Source organism: Pelodiscus sinensis, chromosome 29, assembly GCF_052426305.1.
Source record: "Pelodiscus sinensis isolate ZL-2025 chromosome 29, ASM5242630v1, whole genome shotgun sequence".
In the NCBI taxonomy this organism is placed as follows: domain Eukaryota; kingdom Metazoa; phylum Chordata; order Testudines; family Trionychidae; genus Pelodiscus; species Pelodiscus sinensis.
In genome coordinates this window covers 9,373,099-9,384,134 of record NC_143080.1, presented here as the reverse complement: position 1 = coordinate 9,384,134, position 11,036 = coordinate 9,373,099, and positions in this window count along the sequence as shown.

Sequence of the window (11,036 nt, the reverse complement as noted above, 5' to 3'; positions counted from 1 at the left end):
CTCCTAATGCAGCCCAATATGCCATTAGCCTTCTTGGCTACAAGGGCGCACTGTTGACTCATATCCAGCTTCTCATTCACGGTAATTCACAGGTCTTTTTCTGCCTAACTGCTGCTTAGCCAGTTGGTCCCCAGCCTGTAACAATGCTTGTGATTCTTCCGTCCCAAGTGCAGGACTCTGCACTTGTCCTTGTTGAATCTCATCAGATTTCTTTTGGCCCAATCCTCCAATTTGTCCAGGTCACTCTGGATGCTGTCCCTACCCTCGCATGTACCCTCTCTCTCTACCTTAGTGTTATCTGTGAATTTTCTCTTCACCTTGAATGATCCCTTGAAATACGTGTTCACAAGTTATACTGAGCAGTGATAATCTGAGTATGTTTCCCAGACCTGAAGAAGAGCTCTGCGTAAGCTCCTAAATTTGTCTTTTGCACCAATAAAATATATTACCTCATCCACCTTGCCACTAGTCCCCTAATATCCTGGGAACAACCTAAGTACAACAACACAGCATACATAAAGTCTCATTATCACTGACACAGCTGAACTTGACTGGATGGTAAAATTGGAGGTTGTTGAACAAATACAGACGCTAAATTACTTTGTTCAGAATATGATCACTGTAATAAAGTCCACACAGCAGAAGGTCAGAAATACTATGCATAATCCACAGTGCCCATTTGCGTAGTGAGACATGCAAGAAGAAAGCCGGAGATGCCTCGTTATGAATGCTGCCATGAAAGAGTGTGAAAGCTATAATGAGCACAGGAAACACATCAGAAAAGAATCACTGAAAGCATGTAAGTCCTTGTTGCCCTTGGTCCAAAGCTGGTGCTGAGTTATGGGAATGAAACAGGAACGTAACTCTTTAGATCTCTTACTAGTGACTACCACACCTTTTAAAAAAAATGCAACTGAGCTATTGCAAATCATGCTGGGTAGCAAGGTACCATTTGCTCATCAGGGGATCCTAGATAAGTCCATGCTAGAAAATGCCCCACAATTCCAAAACGACTCAATTTGGCAAGTCCTTTGGCTAGAGCAGTTTGGGGACAGCCTCATCACACAGCCAGTGGGACAGTCAACACAAAAAGCACAGGTTTGGGGTGAAACCCTGGCCTCCTTGATGTCAATGGTAAAACTCCTGCTGATTTCATCTTTGAATAATTAAGAAAAAACAACCTCCCCAACCTCACTTTTCCCATCCGTGTGCAGAATACATTTTTGTGTGCACTGAGGCACGTGCCAATGTGTACCACCGGGAGAAACAAAAAACCTAGCTGGGGGCGCTCTGCTCATCAGCTGGGCAGCATTTGGATTTCTCTGGAGCATCTGTATAAGTACCCAGCTTACAGGGAACACTGCCCCTAACCCAGTGTTCAAATATCACAGCACTCCCCATGATGTTTTTATTGGGATTCAATGACTCAGATACTCATGGCCAGGAGGAACCCCTTATTACCAACATTGAATGTGCCTCTCAGGCCAAAGACAATCCGCCTGCAGTAGTTAGAAAAGAAACGCATGCCCAGAAAGTAGAGCAAAAGAACAACAAGAATGCCAGGCCGAGGGAGTGAGAGAGGAGGTTGGGTTTCCCACAGAAAGCGGGAAAAGTCAGTGCTGAGCCATCTGCCCACACCCAGGTGATGTGTTGTCACCCGTGGCTGAGGGATGCCCCTCGGAAAACATCCTAAGCACAGTTCAGGAGACGGGATCTATCCATGGTACTTGTGTGACTCCCATGACCATACTACTCAAGCATCTCTCTAGGGTTGCCAGAAGGTTTCAACAAAAATACCGGACACACTTGACATTACATCACAATCTACATTACATCTGATTTAGAAAGTACCGGACAGTTCTATTTTCTCATTTCTATTTTCTCAATTTGTTTCCTAAACAGAAAGCTCAAATACTGGACTATTCGGTTCAAAACCGGACACCTAGCAACCCTACTCTCAACCTTTCATATATTGACCCCCAATAGGGGAGGCAAAGGGAGACGTTCCTGTGGGCCCCGGTGATACAAAGGGTCCCAAAGCTGCAGCGGCAGCCGGGAGTTCTGGGGCCTTTAAATCGCTGCTGGAGCACCGCGTGGCATGGTCCCGGCAGCACTGAGGGCTGCCTACCCCCAGCCCCGCCCCTTCTGCCTGAGGCCCCACCCTTTCCAGGGCCACAGAGCAGGGCCCCCCCCCCCCCGCCTTGCCTTGCTGTCAGCTGTTGCCCACAACACCCGTGGGGTAGGGGAGTGCTGCTGTCCACATGGTACAGGTGGGAAAATGAGGCACAGGGAGTACGTCTACACTGCCTTGTACCCCTGGCTCTGTGGAAATGGGTGTTTCCGAGTCTATGCTTGAGCATCCGCACTGCATTGTATCCATGTAATCGGGATTGTGGGGCAGCCCCCCCAGCTGTAAGGCCCAGGACAACCGCCCGCCACAAGCCCCGAGCTACCCTTTTCCCTAAGCTCCACCCCTGCTCCTCCCCCTTGTCCCCTCCTCCCGCGCGACACAAGCCGGGGGGGTTACCGAGATTGCTGCCCCCTCCTGGCCCGCTGCGCTCAGCGTCTGCGTGGCAGCAGGAAGTGGCATGCCTGGGGCTGGGGCTCTCTGCTTCCTGTTGCCACGGAGACGCTGAGCGCAGGGGGCTGGGAGAGGGCGGCGGGGTGGGGCAGGCTGCCAGGCCTCTCCAGTGTCTGCTGCTGTGGTAAATGCAAGGGGTGGGGAGTCCTCTGCTGCACCTACAGGCCCCTCTGTAATCCTGGGGGACAGTTGCCGTGGCCGCTGTGGAGCCCTGCAGCGCACGAGGCCTGTGACGGCCCCAAACCTTCCTATGGCTTTGCATGCAACATACCCACATTGCACTACGTGGACTTGACTCGGGTCTGCGGCTTGTCCTACATCCACGCGCCAAAATGACAGGCCTGGGATGCATGGCCTAGGACCCAGAGGGCTTGCTGACCAGTTATGTGTGGAGGGTTGGGCTCAGACCCTGAGTCTAAGCCTTGGTTTACAATGCGGTGTAGACATACTGCCGTGAGACTCCATGGCAGAGGAGGGAACAGAATTAGATCTTCCAACTGTCCCCCTGACCACCAGGCCTTCCTCTCCTACAGGCCCGGCCAAAGGGTTTGCGGGGCCCAAGGCAGGATGCTGGAAGAGGGTCCCCAGGCCTGGCTGGTGGATGGTGAATACTCAGCAGTGCAGGGCCTCAAAGTGGGGGGCCCAAAGCATTTGCCTTGCTCGCCTTGCCTTAGGGCTGGGCCTGCTCTCCTGGTTCTCTGGTTCTTGAGGCCTTCCAGAGAACCAGGAGAGGAGAACGCAGGTGACTGTGCTTGGGTGCTTCGTAGAGGAGCACGCCCCCCACCCACACACACACACGCCAGCATCAGAAAACTGCCAAAACAGCAAGCACAGTCTCCAGGGAGTGCCTCCACCTCGGCGTGGGAACGGAGCACAGCACAAGGAGCTGCTCTGAAGAGAAAGTAGCAGCTGTTTGATCAGAAAGCCACTGAGCTGCAGTGAGAGCTTTTACCGACAAGCCACCCACTACAAGTCAGAATAGGGAAATTCCAGAGCTGGCTTGACCTTGTGTCAGCATTTGCACCTGGGCAAAGGAGGGTGTAAATTGTTACCCTTCCGTAGCCTTTTACACTCTCCTTTTACTCCCACTGCACCATGCGTCATGAGACAAGCTACAGGGCAATGAAGAAACAGGCCCCATGGCTCTGTGCAGTAGCCGGAGCGCTGCATACAAAGACGTTTACAGTATTTGGCTGGGTTGCACTACGTGGCCGGGTCAATCAGAGGGTCGTGGTTTTCGTTCGTATTAGCTTTTATGTTCGATAAAATAAAAAAAGGAAGCTGGAAGGGCAGCCACTGAAGTGAGTGGGAACAGGCCCCTGCCGTGTGCTCAGGGGGTACATTTTTTAACCCTGAGCTGACCCATGACTGAGATATGGAAACAGAGTAAAACATAAAAACACCAGGCTCTTACGCAGCATGTTTCATCAGAGGATTGCAAAGAGGCCAGTGTTATTAGCGCCATTTTACAGAGGCACAAAGAGGGAAAGGGACTTGCCCAAAGTCCCCTGGCAGGCCAGCGGTAGAGGCAGCCTTAGAACCCAGATCGGCTGTGTTACACTCCCCCAAAAGACTGGGAGCATTCATACCCTCCTCACCACGTTAACCTGATCTCTGGGTGGTGGCCTGGGTCTCATGCTAAGAGAACAGCTGCACAAAGGGCAGCGAGGGGACCAGCTTATATTGTCTGCGTGGGAAGGCTCTTAGCTAGAAAGCGTAGCAGCAAACCTGCCATGCTCTGCTCCACACCCCTCTATGCGAGGACACCCTCCCTTTGCCACAGCTAAAGGAGTTGGGGTGCTGCGCCAGGGAGACATATTGCGGGTCAGCTCTGAGATGGGTTGGCATAACCACGGGGGCAGGGATTTGCCCATGTCTCCCATAGCAGGGTGGGGCACTGAAATGGGGGAGGGGGTGGAGGACCAGAAGAGCAGAGGATAGGCTCCAAATTGGGAAATTAGGCAGGAACTGGGGCAAAGGAGCCTCAGAGCTAAGACAAAGGGGATTGTCTCACTGCCTCTATGACAAAGGGTGTTCAGCATCTGCTCCGTAACAGGGGATCCGCCAGTGCTTGGTAACCTGGCGCTGTTGCCCTTCAGGGTCCCAGGCTGGATTCTCGTGCTCCATGGCAACTCCTGGCTCCTGCCCTCCTCCCGCAGCCCCAGCGAGACTCGTTCTTCCATCTCAGCCTCTGCCACACCCAGAAAAGCTTCAGAATGATGCTCAGCGCTATTACTTGTTGCTATGGTGACAAGCAAGGCACCAGTGCGGGTGCATGCTGAACAGCAGAGCTATGAGAAGGCGGGGGAGGGGGAATCACATCCCACTTACACCTGCTCCTTCTTCTGCCTGCCTGATACAGCCCTGTCCCAGCATCTCCCCCTCCCGAGCAGGCCGGACAACCTCAACATCCATGTCGAGGATCTGGTATTGGTCAGAGAACTCCCTGCCCTGCCCAGAGCCAGATCCATATTGTGTGGCTTCCAGTAGAGAAAGGGCAAGCAGGACAGAGTCAGGACCTCTGGGCTCTGACTGACTACTTGGTGTTGCCCTGCCATGTCTCCCCGTGCCTCAGTTTCTCCAGCAGAGAAATCTGGGGTAGAACAGAATTGCCAGTGAATGCTGGCAAGGTCCTTGAGTGCAAAGGATTAACAAAGCTTAGACAGGCTTGGGGTAGATGGTGCTATGGGTTTATGTAACCACCACTGGGTGGATTCAAAGATGGGACCTCTAGAGCTTAGAGTAGGAGCCTCTACAGCTTGAACTATAAAGCAAACTGGCATTCAACCTAGACAGTAGAGCTCCCTTGTTCTTATCACTCGCTTTAAGTGGTGGGACAGCGAACCACACTAGGCATATGGGTTACAGTTACACTCCCTCACTATTACTGGCCAACGAGCATCCCTGATCTCTACTCAGGCTGATGTAACCGCAGGGGAAGAGGGGGAGAAGGTAGCCCAGGGGATGTGCTCTTCTCTCTTGCTCCTTCTTGTTTGTACTATGATTGTTTCCTCCCCGCTCTGCTCTCCCCTCTGGTCACACTGGGGAAATCAGGCAGGCTTGGAGCTGCCACAGCTCTGGCCAGAGACAGATTCTGTCAAGTCAACAGGTGTGTATGTACAGGAGGAGGAGGGAGATTCGGACAGTGTTTCTCCCTTTATCATGGCCCTTCAGAAGCTGGGTGACAGTGTGAGCTTTGAGGGTGTCGTGCAGCTTCCGAGCAGAAATTCCCAGCCCTTGCGTGACTCACTTTCCTGTGCCCTCCTCTTCGCTGGGAATCTGTGTGCAAGCATTCATTTGCATGTGTGTGTGTGTGTGTGAGAGAGAGAGAGAAATGGAGTTGGGGCGCTGCTTAGGGAGACATGCTGTGGATCGATCGATCGATCTCTCTCTCTATCTCTCTCTCTCACACACACACAGAGAAGAAAATATTGACTCCATAGCCCTTTTGTTTGCTTTCCCCAGCCCCACTGATGGGTTCTACAGCACCCATTGAGGAAGCCAACAGCTTGGGGAAGCTGCTAGCAGCAGACACAACTCTCCTAGGAACAGACATTATTACTGATTGCTTTTGACAGGGTCTTCCAGACCCTCACTCAAACAATATTCATCCCCCACTTCAGGCCCATGAGTGCTACAAACCAGAGCATCTGAGTGCATTGTCTGGCTCTGCAGCTAGTGGGGATGTAATTATAGAACATGGCCCTGCTTGATTATTACAGGAGGATGATAAAAGGAAGAATCAGGGAGCGACAGATGGTCCTGGGCAGCCCATTGTTTGATCAGAAACCTGCTCAATCTCTAAATAGCTCAAGCCTGTAACATCAGTTAGCGGGAACATGCTGCACCTTCTGAACAGTGACAAGGACAGACTCGTATGCATTTCGTTACATCAAAACAAGGCCAGGAAGAAAGGATTTAATCTCGTTAAAAGAGGACCGAGGTCAATATTCCGTGGGGAACCCAACATGTTTTTCTAAAGAACCGAGTGTAAATCTATCTGAGAGCAAAATGGAAAAGGATGGTGGGATTGCTACAGAGATAAGATAGATGAAGCGGTATCTTGTATTGGTCCAACCTCTGTATTGGTTCAACCTCTTGAAAGAGACAAGCTTTCAAGCTACACAGAACTGTTCTTCAGGTCTGGGAAAGGTACTCAGATATGTCACCGCTAAATACAAGGTGGAACAGATTGTTTGGCATAAGTAGTTAACACATAGGCTATGTCTACACTCGCGGTTTCTTGCGCAAGTAATATGCAAATGAGGCTAAGCGTGGAATATCGCGGAGCCTCATTTGCATACCTAATGAGCCACCATTTTTTTCAGAAGAGGCTCTTGCACAAGAAGGAGCGTCTACACTGCCCCTTCTTGCGCAATGCTGTTACACCTATTACTTTTCAGGAAGAATGGCGTTGCGCAAGAGGGTTTTTCTTGCGCAAGAAGGGGCAGTGTAGATGCTCCTTCTTGCGCAAGAGCCTCTTCTGAAAAAAACGGTGGCTCATTAGGTATGCAAATGAGGCTCGGCGATATTCCACGCTTAGCCTCATTTGCATATTACTTGTGCAAGAAGCCGCTAGTATAGACATAGCCATATTGTAAGAGACCATGCAAAATTCCTCTCAGTCACATATGCCCCGCAACAGGGGTTATTCCAGAGGATGCCTGCGTAGCTCACGTTAGAATCTATTCCCCTTTTAGTCCTTAGCAGACATGATCCACATGTCATGAGAAAAGCTCAGAAGGGAACTGCTCAGTTATTGCAGTGGTGGTGGTGGGGCTGTATAAGTACCAGAGAGGGAGGGATGAGGTGCTTTGGCTGAACAGAGTGAGAGCTCATGTTTAGAATAGCTGTGGATGCTGTAGACCAGAATGAGATGCATCAGCAGGGGCCTTGGGATTAGAATAGTGATGGAGACTGTAGATAAGGACTATGTGCATGGGCAGAGCTGGGGTGGCACTGGAACGGGAATGCCAGAGGTCATTGTAGATCAGGATTGAGGTGCATTGGCAGAACTTGAGGTGCATTGATACCAAGCTGGGAGCGGTTGCAAGTGCTTTGGAGAATAGGGTCATAATTCAAAATGATTTGGACAAACTGGAGAAATGGTCTGAGGCAAATAGGTTGAAGTTTAATAAGGACAAATGCGAAGTACTGCACTTAGGAAGGAACAATGAGTTTCACACATACAGGATGGGAAGTGACGGTCTAGAAAAGAGTGCTGCAGAAAAGGATCTAGGGTTAATAGTGCACCACAAGCTAAAAATGAGCCAACAGTGTAACACTGTTACAGAAAAAAAGCAAACATGATTCTGGAATTCACTAACAGGAGTGCTGTGAGCAAGACACGAGAAGTTATTCTTTCGCTCTACTCTGCCCTGATTCTGCCTCAGTTGGAGTGTTGTGTCCAATTCTGGGCACCACATTTCAAGAAAGATGTGAAGAAATTGGAGAAGGTCCAGAGAAGAGCAACAAAAATGATGAAAGGGCTAGAAAACATGACCTATGAGGGAAGACTGAAAGAATCGGGCTTGTTTAGTTTAGAAAAGAGAAGACTGAGAGGATAAGATGCAATGGGCTTAAAATGCAATAAGGGAGGTTTAGGTTGGACATTAGGAAAAACTTCCTGTCAGGGTGGTTAAACACTGGAATAGTGTAGGGAGGCTGTGGAGTCTCCATCACTAGAGATATTTAACAGCAGATTGGATAGTAATCTGTCAGGGATGATCTAGACCAGGGGTGGACAAAAGCCTCTTAGCAGGTGGGATCTGGCCCTCCTAGGGCTTTGATCGGGCTTGCAAGGCAGTTCCAGGCCCCACCCCCGAGTGCAGGGGTCGGCAACCTACGGCATGTGGGCAACTTATGGCAAGCAAATCAATTTTCAGCAGCACGTGGGAGGAAGCTCAGCCCTGCCCTTCCTCCCCCATGAAGCTGCTGGAGAGCGCTCCCTCCTCCCTGCAGTGTGGATGAAAATGAAGCTTTTTCGGGAAAACGGCCGTTTTTCTGAAAAAAACTCTGTAGTGTAGACATACCCTCAGGTGCAGCCACATCAGTGAGCGCTGGAGATTTTTGGAGGAGTTTTTTTGCTTCTCACTTGCGTGGTCCCCAAGTGATTTTTCTGTGGGTCAGTGCTGGGTGGCTACCAGGCAACAGGTTAGCAGCAGGGCCAGGAGCTGCCAGCCATGTTATGTGAATTCTAAGCCTCCACCCCAGACAACTCTGGGAGGAGGCTAGCCTCCAGCACCCTCCATTGGCCAGAAGTCAGGAGGTCGGGACCCGAGGCCAAGCAAAGCTCTCCACAGGGTAGTCGTCAATCCCACTCCTTCCGCCCAATGCCCCACCCCTTCTGGGTCAGCCCGCGGCCACTTCTGAAATTTGTGAAGTGGCCCCCTTCAAAAATTATTGCCCACTCCTAATCTAGACGGTGCTTGGTCCTGCCATGAGGGAAGGGGAGTGGACTTGATGACCTCTCGAGGTCCCTTCCAGTTCTAGTACTCTGACTCTATAACTGTATTTGTCTGACCATACAGTCTGAAGAGAGTGTTCCCAGTCTTTCCTGTACTGGGCACTAACACACTTGAAAACTGGGCATCACCTCTAGAAATGAGACACTGCCTGTAGGTGGCTTCTGCTACCCACAGGGAGGCTGATACGATTTGGAGATGCATCTACTCTGAGCGGAACATGCCAAATCATTTCACACCAGCCACTAAAGAAGAGAGAGACGTTTGGTTATTTCTTAGGTGACCAGAGAGCAAATGTGAAAAATTGGGATGCAGGGGAGTAATGGAAAGGGGGTAATATGGTCCTTTTTAAGACAAAGCCCCTAATTTCAGAATGGTCTTGATAATATCATGATGTCTGGTCACCCTAGTTACTCCTGACCCTGACACAAAGGGAACTATATAACTCATCCCACTCCCAATCCTTTGAGCCATCCAGGATCACCAATAAATCCCCCACCAAATACACTGAATCCTCTTTACTGGAGGATAATGGTGATACCCCATGCTGCCAACCACACTCTTTGCTTGGCTAGTTCAAAGTTGGGAGCCAAATGATTTGCATTGGGGACGCTTTCTGCTCACAGGAAGCAAAGCAAGGTTGCAAGATGAGACACAGGTGCGAGGAGGAATTAACCTTTCAGGTGCCATAAGCTTGGGGATACACATGCCTCCTAAGCATTTTGTTGGCAGGCTGGAAAAGAGCAGTGTTCTTGGTATTCAGAAACAGCTGCTACTGACTCAGAGTAGCTTATAATAATCTTTTCTATTAGCTCCTTTCAGACACAGGGATTGCAAAGAGCTTTACCATGGGAACGCAGGCACCTCTAGGCTGGGGTGTGGGAGGCGTTTAACAGGGCACAGTAGTCTGGGAAGAGACCTGCTGTACTGAAACAGCCAAAGGTGGAGTTTGGCCAGGAAAGAAAGGCTAATGCCCAATACTACCTAGGAGTGCGTGGGGCTCCGCAGTGTTCGGCTTTCCCCCGTTCAGAAGGGAGCACCCAGCAGGCCAGGGTGCTTGCACCAGCCTCTCACCTGCAGGGCAGGGAAGCATTTCCCAGCCTGGGCCCTCAGGCTAGTCTCATTAATGCCCCCAGGAGCCACAGCACAACTGCCTGAAGCAGAGCAGCCCAGGGGGGTGGCATCAGACCCTCTCCTAGCTGGGAGGGGTAGCTGCTCTCTCTGGGCAGCCCCTGAAAAGGGAAAGCTCCCTTCTGAGGCCCCTGTTTCCCCCTCCCCTCCTGGGGCGCTCCTGCCCCTCCCCTTCCTGGGGCCCCCTGCTTCCCCCTCCCATCCTGGGGCGCTCCTCCCCCTCCCCCTCCCATCCTGGGGCCCCCTGCTTCCCCCTCCCATCCTGGGGCACTCCTACCCCTCCCCCTCCCCTCCTGGGGCGCTCCTGCCCCTCCCCTTCCTGGGGCCCCCTGCTTCCCCCTCCCCTCCTGGGGCACTCCTACCCCTCCCCTTCCTGGGGCCCCCTGCTTCCCCCTCCCATCCTGGGGCACTCCTACCCCTCCCCCTCCCCTCCTGCCCCTCCCCTTCCTGGGGCCCCCTGCTTCCCCCTCCCATCCTGGGGCACTCCTACCCCTCCCCCTCCCCTCCTGGGGCGCTCCTACCCCTCCCCTTCCTGGGGCCCCCTGCTTCCCCCTCCCATCCTGGGGCCCCCTGCTTCCCCCTCCCCTCCTGGGGCACTCCTACCCCTCCCCTTCCTGGGGCCCCCTGCTTCCCCCTCCCCTCCTGGGGCGCTCCTGCCCCTCCCCTTCCTGGGGCCCCCTGCTTCCCCCTCCCCTCCTGGGGCGCTCCTGCCCCTCCCCTCCTGGGGCCCCCTGCTTCCCCCTCCCCTCCTGGGGCACTCCTACCCCTCCCCTTCCTGGGGCCCCTGCTTCCCCCTCCCCTCCTGGGCGCTCCTGCCCCTCCCCCCGTGCTGGGGGCCCTGCTCCGCTCCTCTCCCGGAC